The following is a 13,719-nucleotide window of genomic DNA, read 5'->3' as shown; positions in this document are numbered from 1 at the left end:
TGCTTAAGCGTCCGAAGATTGAGTTTGCACAATACAACTTAAAAGAAATAACAGTGTCATCGCAAGTCACCCTAATTGCCTGTTTTCCGGGTAATGGACGACCCGACTTGGACATTAATTTAAAAAGATTCTGAAGACTCAGATATGAATATGTGGTTAGGGTTCATGCGTTCATTTTGTTTTAGGATATCCTCAGTTCTGTTGTTAACGGATACGCAATATCATTTGTGATCAATTGAATTGGCTACATGAAAATGTTAGCAACAAAAAGGCTATTTTTTATTGATCCGTCATTTTTCTGAGCTTTTTTAGGCTAATAAGTGTTGGAAAAAAGGTAATGTATTCATGAGGAAAAACATCATATTACCACAGACAAACAGACGTAACTCTTCATACAAATTGTTCGAAAAATTATCGTCAATCCTTTTTTAGAAAACTCTACTGCCATTTATTATCAGAATCGCGAACAACACAGACGACATTGATCATTTTCCACGTTTGTTCCGAACGCATACTTCTATTCGCGAATACGAAGTTAATGCTTCTATTCACTCTTATGGCAAAAACTCAATGCCAAACCAACCAGCAGATGGCAACTTTTAATACAGTTCTGCATAAAAACCTTACAGAAATTTTATAATAATTTGGCATTATCAACACAGAATACATTCAGCAGCATATACACTAAGCAAATGTCAGTTTGATTGATCGCGAGTGCTTCTTTTGGCACAATCGCGTAGCACAGATGAATTTGAAATCAATCGTTGTACATGTGAGATATGTTGAAATGAAAAAAATTACAGAAAATATATGGGCTAACTAATGTCGAATTCGTTTTAAAAAAATTCCAACCTAGGTTGGAACCAGTTCCAACCTAAGTGCTGTCAAAGTGTTTTTTATTCGCTCAGGTTGGAACTAGGTTCGCACTAGCCACCCTATAACCAGAGACCGGCGGAGTGAAAAAATGTCGAAATGGCAATGTATGAAAATGCATGAAATAGTGAAAATAATACCGGCATCACTTGAACTTTTTGCTTGCTTCTTATGGATGCAAAAAGTAAACAAGTCGAATTGAAACCGCTTTTGACGGTTTGATTGGAAACAAGATGGCGTCTTCGCCGATCTCTTATTGTAGTATTTCTAGTTCGCACTAGTTCCTACCCCATAGCTGTCGGGTTCGCACTGTGTTGTTTCACGGTTTCGCACCGTGTTCACCAATACAACTGTACCTCAACTGTCAAAACCACGTGGGTGGGTGGGACTGGGCGGAATAAACAAGCAGAAGGGAGAAACGAAACTGTCTGTTTATTAAAACAAAATGCGCATTGAAAATCTTTTTGTCCGGGAATTTTGTGATATTGGTTATTGTAGTTTTAAATGAAATTAATCCGGTACTTTTGCCTATATTCAGTTTTAAAAATAATGGTTAGGGAAGTTATGTATTCATAAGTTCATTTATGTTTTCCTCACAGATTGTGTCCTAAATTAGGTCGGTGGATGGAATTATGTAGTTTGGGAATTCCCCTTGAATCCGCTAAGAATTGTCAGACAAATATATTTGAGGAATACCGACTAGAATTATTTCTTATGCAGAATTTCTTTTGAAATTCTTCCAAAAACTCTTTCGTGCGTTTTAGAATTTTATTCGGGAATTCTGCCAGAAATTACTTCGGAAATTCTTTCAGTAATTCTTTCTTGATTTTTTCTCGATATCTTTCAGGTATTCCTCCATATTTTTTCCAAGGGATCCTTTCGAGATGAATTCCTTTGAAAATTTTTCTAGGAATATGTTTGAATACTGTTCCAGGATTTTTTCTGGAAGTTGCTCCAGGAGTTAATTTGAAAATTCCTACAATAATTCCTTCAGGAAACCCATCTGGAATACAGGAACTTACTCAAAGTTTCCTTCAAGAAATGCTCCGCAAGTTTCGTACATAAATTCCCCCGGAAGCACATTGAGCAATGCCTCCGAGAGATTCTTGAAAATTGAAAATGCATGGGGCCCAAAATCCGGCGGAAAATTTTCCCGAGGTGTGAGGCTACCTTTATCAGGAGAGTATCCTGGAGAATTTTTATTACATGCTTCTGAGTGTTCTCGGAAATAAAAAACTTTTGCAGAAATAGATGAATTTTTGTAGAATAGAAAACCTCTTTTACATGAATTCTATACGGAATTCTTGGTAAAATGTGCACGGGATTATTGAATATAATTAAAATTTTAATGAAAATGAAAATAATTAAATATTTATATCCACCCAAAAGTAAATTCCACTATCCGCAAAAATCAGTTCACGTACTTCAACATACTTGATTCATTTGTTTGAGAAACTGCATATATCCATTTTACACAATTTCGAGAAAACAACAAAAAACTGTTTTTGAACAAATTGGCACCGAATCTTTCGATTTCTTCGATACAGATCAATAGTTTTTGGCAAAACTCAACACCCTGGGGCACTTCCAGTGCAAAAACTGTAAGCAGTATTCCCCAATTGCTCTTCAAAGTGCGTGGACTTATGTAGTTTCTCAAACAAACGAAATAAAAATCATACATTGATGAACAATTTTTTTTTTCGTTTTTTTTTGCCAGAATACGTATTTTTGAACGAGGATTCAGAATATATAAAAATCTTATTTTGGCCAAAAATGTTACATATGCAGTTTCTCAAACAAACGGTTCATTTATTTATCATGATCTGATTATTCAAGGCCAATGCACTGCCAGTGCACTGGATGTCCTGGATCGGGCCCGCGACGTTAGGCATAAGGATGTTAGGCATAAGTACGTTAGGCATAAGTACGTTAGGCATAAAGGATGTTAGGCATAACGGACGTTTGGCATAATTCCGCCTTCTTTATGTCATAGGCTGTTCTTTGGGTCTTTTTATACGTACTTATGTCTAACGTCCATATGCCTAACGTACTTATACCTAACGGGGTATACCCTCCTGGATCATACGTTTCGATTTTCGAATCAAAACAAACACGATGCTACGCACAACAACACATCCAATGACAAATTGAACTGAACATGTGTTTTAATTCAGGGTTAGGCTTGGCACTGACCCAGGTTTAAAAACGAATTCGACATAAGATACCCCGGGGCAAGTGGGACCTAAAAAAACGCTAGTTCAGCAAAATTATTAACGCATACTTAGAAAACATGTTATTTCCGAACAATAACTAATGATACATTATCATTATATCTACAGTGACTATAATAACAGTGTCGTCAAGTGTCAGAATTGGAACAGAATCGTCTGTCAGTTCCATACAAATGCGCGTTCCAAACGAGCAGGAGACCTGTCAAACGTGGTACATGACGTTACTCTTCTTATAGGACTCTAATTATATCCTTCATTGTTTAAGTGTAGAGGTGTTGGAAGCCATTTATTCAATTACAAAAATATTGGTAGTACAAGAAATAAATTTACCTTCATGACTCACTTACCCCTTCAAACGGGGCAAGTGGGACCTATTCTGTTTTCTACTGTCGAACGAAACTAATTTTAGGAATATAGATATACTCTGCCGTAATCTGAAAAAGTGACGTATACGCCATTTTCCAAAAATGGTGTTAACTGGTACTACTCATCGACCTCTTTAACAGAAAAATGGAAAACATGCATGTTGTAAAATGGCTGTTACGTCACTTTTCCAGATTACGCCAGTACTGGTCATATTATTTCTGAGTATTAGTATTTTCAGATCATGGGTGAAGATTGGTTGATTTTTTTTTTCATCTTTGTTTAGGTGTTTTTTTAATTCTAGATTAAGTTCAACACCGAAGGAGATTGGTTGCATGTCGGACTTTATTTTTGCAATAAGAAAGGGATTATAATGTTAGCAGATATGAAAACAAGACAACAGCCGATTTACTGTTTATTTGGCTGTTGTCATGTTTTCCATTAGCTTACTTTTGTACCAAATGTTTTAGGTGGCAAGGATAAGCAAACCTTTATTCACTTTTCCTATGAATAAATATTTCTCTTTTTAGAACAATTTATTACATAGATAAATCCTTCAGAAGAAACCTTTTTATCCAGGCGATGGGCAGTGTTTTTAATTTGTAACAGAAATAGCCAATTTATGTGTTAAGCACTTTATTCATCTGAAAATCTGATGCAAAGTTTGAAAATAACAAAACCCAAGACAACTCTTGTTGGCCTATTGTAGAATAAATGGATTATTTGTACGGTAAACGGAAGACTATCGCATAGTTATAGCCGTTGCTCTTCTTCATGCGGGAGATAATTTTTAGAATGTAAAATACACATTTGGTAATTAACTGTACCTACACTACTTTTTAACAACGAAATAAACTGCATCCGATTCAGATCCATATGATATATGAATACCGTAATTATCCTTCACTAGACCATCTAAAAACAACTAAAATAGCTTTATCGAAAATGTTGTTCAAATATGTCCCACTTGCCCATGTATGTAAAAACTCAATTACTACCATTAAAAACGTTCATCGATTCATCTGCACTCATAGTACCCACTTGCCTCGGGGTACCTTATCAAATTTGCCGTTTCCGTTACCATTCCGCTAGCATTACGTTTGGGGCTTTAAGAAAAACCTCAATTGCCCTCCAAATTTTACCATATTGTAGCCTATGTGTATCTTACGGATTTCACCTTCAGTTTTCCAACGAAAACGATGAACATGAGGTGGAAGTTGGGCCATTACCAGTAATTAAGGTAGTCAATGTTGACCACCGGTTTGGCAAGTCTGGTTTTGTTGTCCTTTCGTTCCTACTCCTTGCTTGGGTTCCTCCATCCAGTCAATAGAACTACGTACATATATTGACTATACCCGCTTACAAAGAGCAAAAGTCAAGCAGCTTATTTCAACTCTGAAAGTTTCGTAGAAAAGCGCTCCTCTTCCCTACACGGTTCCTCTTAAGAGTTCAGAAACCGGCTGCCAACATTATCCGCCTTGCGTTGTTGGTTCCGGTGGCGAGGACGGGTAAGGAAACGAACTGCACACAGCGTGCAAAGCTCTTGGAATTCGCTGAATAACCGCCCCATCATAACTCAAATAAAGCTGCCGCAAACGAGTGAAATGTCGTGACCGTCGGTTCGAAAAGGAAAGTTTCTTTTTTTGCAAGGAAATGAACGTCTTGGTTCCTACTGTGAGAGAAAAGTAAAGATCTCATTCCTAGTTGAAATTCGAAGCAATTTACGATGAGTACAAAATCCAAATGCTACAATCAGAACTTACCCGGATCTTGCATGTCAAAATGTAATTGATAGCTTTGCAGGCATGGAATTCCCATTGCATTGTTTTTACAAGAATATTTTCGGAAAACTCATATCAGAGGAAAAGAAGCTGGCAGACTCAGATGCAAACCACAGGTGAAACGTTGCATATATAAAATCGTTGGATAATAGTCAAAATTGATGATTGATTTTTTACTACGTTTCAATTTTGAAACATGAAGGATGGAAGTAAAGTGAACGTTCGCTAATTGTATTTTTTCTAGTTGGGGCTCTTTTTAGTTGAGGGTTCGCTAATTGGGGCGAAACCCAATTGAAAAGCAGCTCAACGTCAGAATATGAAAAAAACGCGTTACGTTTCCCTGTTTGGCGGGATCGATATTTTCTAGCGCGTAATTTTTTTCTTTGTTCAATGCAAAAAGCAAACAACAACATTGACGCTTGTCAAAACACCCCAATTAGCGAACGATCACTGTACTTCCATCCTACATGTTTCAGAATTGAAATGTTAAGCATCGTTGCTAAAGAAATGTGCTGAAGGGTGATGTAAGTATTACTGCAATTAAGAAATAACATGCAACCAAACAAGGCCGACTTGTTATTTGATTGGCATTTTAATTTGTTCTGAGTCAGTCTGATATAAATGCGTAATGATCCCATTTTCATCATTTGAAAAGCAGTAATTTTGTTTGTTTATATTTTTCGATTTTTTTTAGTAGTGTCAGTATGTCAGCAAAAGAAACGAGCTAATTGATGCTTTTTCTTTCATTACGTGATGAGATAAACTAGAGATGGAAAATGGATTCACATAACCCAGCTCCAGTTTAACTACTAACTAACAGCAAACATTATATAGTCATGATCTGCGTAAAGTCGACAGTACCACTATTCACGTCGCTATCGATTACTATTAAAACATATTACTTGATTTTAAGTACGTGCTTTATTACGGTACGTTTTGGTAATATGCAAAATAGTAGTTTTTGCAATTCCTGATCATAATATCTGGTTTACAGTTTGTCTTTGAGTGATAAAACGGCCTACTTTTCCGTACCAACGAAATGGGTGCTTTAATCAATTTTGTTACGAAAATTATTTTGAGCTTTTAGTGGAATGTACTCACTTTTCATAAGACGAGTTTGTACAATCCTATTGAATTCCCCCACTTAATTGTATCTTGACAGATACGTATTTCGACCTCAACAGTAAGGCCGTCTTCAGTGTCTCGTACTTGACTCGACTTTCGTCGTTGAGTACGAGACAAGTCGAGTCAAGTACGAGACACTGAAGACGGCCTTATTGTTGAGGTCGAAATACGTATCTGTCAAGATACAATTAAGTGGTGGAATTCAATGGGATTGTACCATCTCGTCTTATGACAAGTGCTTTAATCAACATTATGCAACTCAAATGGGCCGCATAATATTCATTATAACACTCATCTGGGTGCTATAATGAAAACCCAACATCAGATCAGTAGTTACATGACTTCATTTTGCTGAATTAGCTTGGGTAAGTGCTCAAATAGTGTATTATATGCGCCCTGTAATAAATTAAATAGCTTGGGTGACATGTCATCAAAAACTTCCAAAGGCAAGTACATCTATCGCCTCACGGCTTATCAAACTATGCAATGTGACACGGTAACATGGAATCTGATTGTTCTCCGCAGCAACATAATTTATTGGCAGGAATGATCATGTGGAGTCAATTAGACTGTACAATTTTGGTACAGATTTATAACGTTCAAGTTCATTTTTCGTAATTGCAGCTTGTTGCACAAACTACTATTGTGCAACTAGTTGCCAAAAAGATGATTATTCAGCACGAGTTGTACGCAGCGCCGTAGCGTGTGGTTGGCCGGGTTGGCCCCCGCCAAGGGCGCCTGGCCTTAAGGGGGCGCCAAAATCCAGAATTCCGCTATAGGAAATGATGACAAATTATTCAAAAATTCACTGGTTCAAAGTGATACAAATTTAACCTTTTATTACGATTCTCTCGGGGACTACAAACATTATCAATCATTTGACGTATTTTCGGTTTCCTGTTCCGTCAATAACTGATATCAAAAATATGTGCTCCAGAGTCTTCGATGAAGAAAGGAATAAAGCGATGAGTCGAGGTACGAGATACTAAGAACCTACAGCCAACTCGCATCTTTGAAGTTTATTCCATTCCTCGTGAAACTCGGAATTTTATGATAAGTGGTAAATCAGCCCAAATAGTCAGTCCGATAGTTTGACGCTCGGGAACGAACTAAGTGGGAATCCAGCTACGTGCGTGTGTGGTGATTGCGCCTTTTCGACGCCTCTCACCAACTGTAGGTGTTATCAACGAGAACGCCATCTTACAAATGGGCGTCCTGTTGCTGGTAGATTTCCGCGTGCCTAAGTGCACCTCCGTAGTGAGGAATTACCATTTGGCTAGCCAACGTTTGGTTATTCGTTTCCGGGGTTGACAACTGTTGGCCCCAGTTCTGCGAGACGACTTCCGCGGACCAAAGCTATCCGGTCGTCAGACGACTTCCAGTGAGCAATGCGTAGTGAAGAAGCCGATCGTCCCCGAGTTTGGCAAGACCTGCCAAGTGAGAATCACCGAGGTTGCTAACATTCTGCCCAGATGTGCCGGGACTTCTCGTATTCCTGAAGGTACTTTCTCGCCCGGACCGACGGGCGGTTCGACGACCATCTGATCAAAGACCATCAAGCTACACGTCGCGCCAGTACCTAACGCCATCTGCGATAGTGCCCCTGCTACTGACCAAGTCAAACAAGCTTCTGGGGAAGGAGCCCCAGATAAGGACTTCAATAAACATATAGTTTTTGTTCGCGACTTAAAAATGCAAACCAATGGATGTACGGAAGTACTGATAAGAAATTTGTGTGAATTTGAGATAAATTCCCTCATTTTATGCCGACAAACTATGCGATCGCATTTGGTCCAGTGTAATCTTTATAAACTGGTAAAGCTTTTAGCGGGAAAAAGTATTTGAAATGATGGTATGCTGAATATGAGAATATACATCGAGGGATTTCAGTAACGATGGCTAAATCAGATTAGGGAGAGGGAGGGAGATCAGTAACTGAGAAATTTATTGGTTCATCCGAAACAAACAGTGCCACCAAACTACCGTCAGACCCACTCCAAAAACTCATATACCTTAATCTGAATAGGGCCCGTTGATTATTCTGGCCATCAATCAACCCACTCCGGAATTCCGATGATCATCCACTTCATATAAGGGTTCTTCTCGATGTGACTAGGTTCGATAGCAATCAAAATCGAATAGCAAGCATAAATTGAGAGCTATTTTATTTTCCTAATTCAATCCTTTTTTGTCGTGAATCCACACACTACTGGATCTATTTTTTTATTTGCGTTAGTTTACTAAATCTTTCAGAAAATCTTTAAACTTCAGCGGGTTTCTAGAAATGTTTTGGTCTTTTAATAACCCTTACTTTCTACCTTTTGGAACATATGCAGGTTAAAGAGGCTTTAGGAATTCATAAAGCAAAAATTCATTAGACCCTCCTAGCAAAAAAAATCTCCCTGCTCATAGCACGTTTTTTTAACATCTGAGTAAGAGGCGCCTAATAAAGGGAGTTCAGTGCGTGATCTCTCATGTTTCGGACAGCAGAACGATCGCGCGGTCGGCCGAATTAAGGCTCCCCCAAACCTAAGCGATTTCATCGCCGCGACGGCGACAACTAGTCGCCGCGATTCTATCGTTGGGTCGCTGCAGGTAATACTCTATTTACGCTTCCATACCAACGGCGACAGAATCGTTGTCGCCAAGCGATAGAATCGCGTCGCGTGTGTTTGGGGGAACCTTTATTGTGTTCTGCATTGCGCGGCCGGTAATAAAATTAATCAGTTCAGTGCGTGGTCTCTCTTGTTTCGAAGCGGGCTTGGTAGTCATATGGCTACTGCTTCTGCCTCATACGCAGGAGGTCGTGAATTCAATCCCAGGTGCGTTCCATTCTCCTACTTTGTATCTTTCTCTTTATTTCTCATGTTTTAGCAATCGCTAAAACTGGAAATGGACTTCCATACCGTTTCCATTACTATTCCTATACCTTCAATTTGAGTATTCTAACAGTAATCTGCTAGAATTGGAAATGAACTTATAGAGCTCGTTTCCTACATCCAATTAGAAATTCCATCAGTTACCTTCTCCTATCTATCACATTGGCAGCTCGTTAACCAAGACGAACCTCTGCCTCTCCAACCTAACCCAGAAATTCCAACAAATTCTGCATGAACTCGTGGCAAGCGCAGAGGTATATTCGGCTTGCAGTGGGCGAGTGATTGCATCATCATTTCCTCCCCCTTCCCTACATTGACTTGCATTCTGACGTGGCAGGCACCAGTATGACCTAACAAATGAGATCACCAGTAGGGGAAACTGGACACACATGATCCCCACTTTTTGTTTAGCATATTTCTCGATGTAACATGCACAGATCTGCACGCTTCTTGATGGACTTGATAAAGAATTTAATAAGCTATTCAAAAACGTCATTGGAAGCAATTATTTGTTCATGAAAGTTACCAAAAAATCGATTTTGCCGAAAGATGATAATTTGGCAATTTCAAAACTTGCGGGAGACTTGATCCTCATATAGGGGGAAATTGATCCCTTTCAGAGCTGAGCATGTTTAGGTTCTTCCAAGTCTAATTAAAGGTTGAATTGGTCTAGCCTCAAATCCTTACAATTCTTCATAGTCTGCCGTAATATCAGTCGTGCGAAAATTAAATATTGTTAGTATTAAGCAAGGCAAGTATTTTAGTTCTCGAATAGAGTAATAGTGACAGATAGAATGTCTGCTATAGCAACAAAATTTGCATGGTGATGATGATTTATCTGCAAACCATTCACTCCACTAAAAGACTCCACTAAAAGACAGTAAGACTATAGTCATATCACGACAACCATGATGTTTCCAAGAGGATCTCTCTTTGTGATTGATACAGTTATGATACTAAAAATGGTTGATCGATACATAAATATATCTTTGTAATTTTAGAATCTTATTATTCTATTAAATCTCTGAAAATTGGACACACTGCAAATGCCATGGCCAATGGTAAATATCCCTGAGTACCTGTTTTGGGACCAATAGAAAAAGAGTGTGATACCGCCAATCGGGTCGACAATGGGTCTGAGGGTGAGAATGGGTCATCGTTCTCACCGGCAGTCTAGACGTAGTAGAGCAAAATTGTTCAAAAAGGTCTCTTATATTTTGATCTTCTTGTCTTCACATGCATTCAATCTATTCTACAAGCATTCTAAATAGCTGAAACAGTGACCCATTCTCATCCCTATTTGACCCATTGCCTCTCCCGACGACTGTACATCGAGATCGCCAGACTACTATCAATACCACAACCGCGATCATACCAGGATGTTGACTTCATAAATACATCAATATGCTACTGTCACGCATCATCATTTTTGTAGTGCGTGTTATTATTACACAAATGCGATTTCTCTTAAACGACTGACCAAAAGATGTTGAATGAGCCTATTATTAAAAATTCTTTAGGAAGATTTACAAATAAATGGTGATTGTAAGCAAACTTCTCCTAGTTCAAACGGAAAAAAAATTAATACCAGATCGAACAATACTGTTTTTAAGCCCTGTGATTTGTTGAGTATTTTCAAAGCCTAATTTACACTCTTTTTCTCTGAAAATAATGTTAGAATGCATTTAATAAAACTAATCAAAACTTAGTATGTTCATGTTCAACTACACTTTTTTCTGGTTAATGAAATAAGCCAATTGAGAAATTCAAATTGCGCGTGTATTGTTTGATTGACAAAATTAAAGAGAAAATAACATTATTTATACTTTTTAACTAGAAAGGAATTTTAACAGATCAATTAGTTACATACAATATAATAATATGCGACGGTATACAACAAACGCCTTAATATATGCAATATCGGGATCAAGTGTGTCCAAACTGTGGGGGATCAAGTGTGTCCATGTTGAGTATTTATCTTGTTTTGTTTTTGTATTCAATGGAAAATAAGCAATAGTTAATTGAGTGAATTTATTCAATTCTACAATAATAACATTTTGTCCAGTAAAAATTTGGTACGTTTTGGTTGGACATATTCAAAGTTATTAAACTTTTCTCCTTTGTAGAAAAAAAGGATTGAGAATGCTTAAATAATAAAACCTCTCTAAAACTCATATACATAAAGTAACTAATACTAAATGTTACTCAGATTCAATATTCTATCTAACGGATTCGTTTGAATATATCACTGGTATAAAAATGTGATTAGTTTTCAAGAAAACAGGGGGGGATCATGTGTCCCCGGGGATCATGTGTGTCCAGTTTCCCCTACTTGTACATTGAAGATGTGTGCTAGTCCCAAGCAAACATCTGTTGGTTCCCTGTGCAAGAACAGCTGATCTGGTCATAATGGAGTAGCAACTACGAGCAGCCAATCAAGCTCAAGCTCAAGCTCAAGCTCTGAGTAAGGGGCGCCTAACAAAAGGTTTCGCCAAGGGCGCTGTGAGTCCACGCTACGGCTCTGAAGTTGTACGTTTATTCAACGAGGCTTGCCGAGTTGGATAAATACCACGAGTGTTTAAAAAATCGAGTTTTGCAACGAGTTGCACACGCTCTTTTTGCAATGACGAAAAATGGACATTAATATGATCCATCTGTAACAAAATTGTAAAGTCTAATTTACACCACATGATCATTCTTGCCAATAAATAATGTTGGTGCAGAGAACAATCAGATTCTATGTTATTGTTACAACAACATATTTACCTGTTTTTGCGATACACCATCAAAATCTTGACTAACTGCTTTCTGCAGAAGAATTAAATCCACGATGATACTTTCCTATTGAATTACATCGCATCGAATGCTCTGCTACCCGGCAAACATAATTCTCCTTTTAACTATCCCAGCACACCATTTCGACAAAAAACGCTACAATGCTTTGTGTACTATTTTGCGAAAGTATTCGCGTTTTTATTTTCGTTGTTCTGGTCCAGCTTGATGGCGAAATAAAATTCCAAAACACTTTCTTCGCGCGACCCACCCACTTTTCGTTACCGGAGCACTCTCTAGAACTGTGCCAAGTTGAGCCGATATTTCCTTCGCAAACTTTCGGAGCTTTGTTATGACCAACCATTTTTTACTGCCAACTCTTTCTGCCTGCACTTGTCAGGAATGTTTTCTTCGGCAAAGTTTAATTTAGCATAAACTTACGACGTAGACTTTATCTTTACTACGGGAGACTTCATTTGTCTTATTCTTGTCGTCTCTATTTACAATGTTGGGGTGCAGGCCAAGGCTGTCGCTTGGATGTTATAAGTCTTTGTAATGAGATGCAGTTTTGGCAGTAAAACTTTGTAGTAAGGTGTTAGTAAGCTTCTGGTGGAAATATGAGCAGCTATGTAATTTATTTCATTTTAATATTGTGAAGGTACTGTCTGTTCTGGAATCTAGCACTCAGATAGACAAAAATAAGAACTTCCCCTGAAACATTAGAAAATTTCCATACAAAATTAGGAAATTACCAATAAAGGAATCAGGGTATGAGCAATAAATAAATATGAAATTTCCTCAAATGAAGCGAAATTTCCACAAACAATCAAAAGTTTTCCACAAAACAAAAGTAAATTAGAACTTTTGAAGACAAAAATTGCAATTAGGGGAACTGTTCCGTTTTCCATCTCACTGAACTGAAATATTCATCTCATCGCAAAACAGAGAAATTCAGCACCAATCTTGTCGCTTCTTTTTGCTAACATGCGTGCTTTTTGCTATAAAAAATCTCATGAATAAAAAAACAAATCAAATTCCTTTCCATTGCTTTGTTTTTAATGGGATGGAAATAGAAGCTATACGAGACAATTTCCAATCCGAAAATTGCCTAGACCGGCGCCGGGAATCGAACCCGGCCACCCTCAGCATGGTCTTGCTTTGTAGCTGCGCGTCTTACCGCACTAGGGTAGGTGATTCAAAAAGCGGTAGAACTACCGAAAAATCGATATGTCTGGCCACTCTGATCATGACGCTGTAGCTAACCAGGTATCTGAGTATGAGCTGAGTATTCAATAGCCGCTAGGTTGCGAAGGCCGACGTAGGTCCTTCGTAGCTTAGTTGGTTAAAGCACCAGTTTAGTGTACTGAGGGTCGTGGGTTCGAGTCCCATCGAAGGGAAAGTGATTACCTCCAATACATTTTTCAAATCTATATATTCCACATAATGTACATACCGTGCAAACTCAAACTGCGGACGCTTAAGCACTTTCTGATATACAATCATCCTGTTTACTCACATTTTAAATCACACCGTTAAATCACCATTGCAATCACTAAATTTAGTATTCATCTTTGAACTACGTATTTGATATGTGCAAGATATTGCGAAGAATTTATGAAAATTTCCGCCTTCTGTTTGATTCAAACCTCGGACACCGGCGGGGTTGGATTCATATTTCGAACACCAAGATTAAAA

General features: G+C 38.1%; 1 protein-coding gene and 1 non-coding gene across 2 annotated transcripts in view; both read left to right on the top strand.

The window, feature by feature from the left end:
* Positions 1-13,719, top strand: part of LOC134211567 (uncharacterized) — a 722,476-nt gene that overhangs the window by 165,911 nt on the left and 542,846 nt on the right. The gene's annotated exons all lie outside the window — the stretch shown is intronic.
* On the top strand, positions 13,348-13,422 carry Trnat-agu (transfer RNA threonine (anticodon AGU)). The gene has a single exon. It is a non-coding gene; the product is annotated as a tRNA-Thr (tRNA).

This window comes from Armigeres subalbatus, chromosome 2, assembly GCF_024139115.2.
Source record: "Armigeres subalbatus isolate Guangzhou_Male chromosome 2, GZ_Asu_2, whole genome shotgun sequence".
Classification (NCBI taxonomy): domain Eukaryota; kingdom Metazoa; phylum Arthropoda; class Insecta; order Diptera; family Culicidae; genus Armigeres; species Armigeres subalbatus.
The sequence above is the reverse complement of the archived record's forward strand: the minus strand, read 5'-3'. Positions and strand labels throughout refer to the sequence as shown.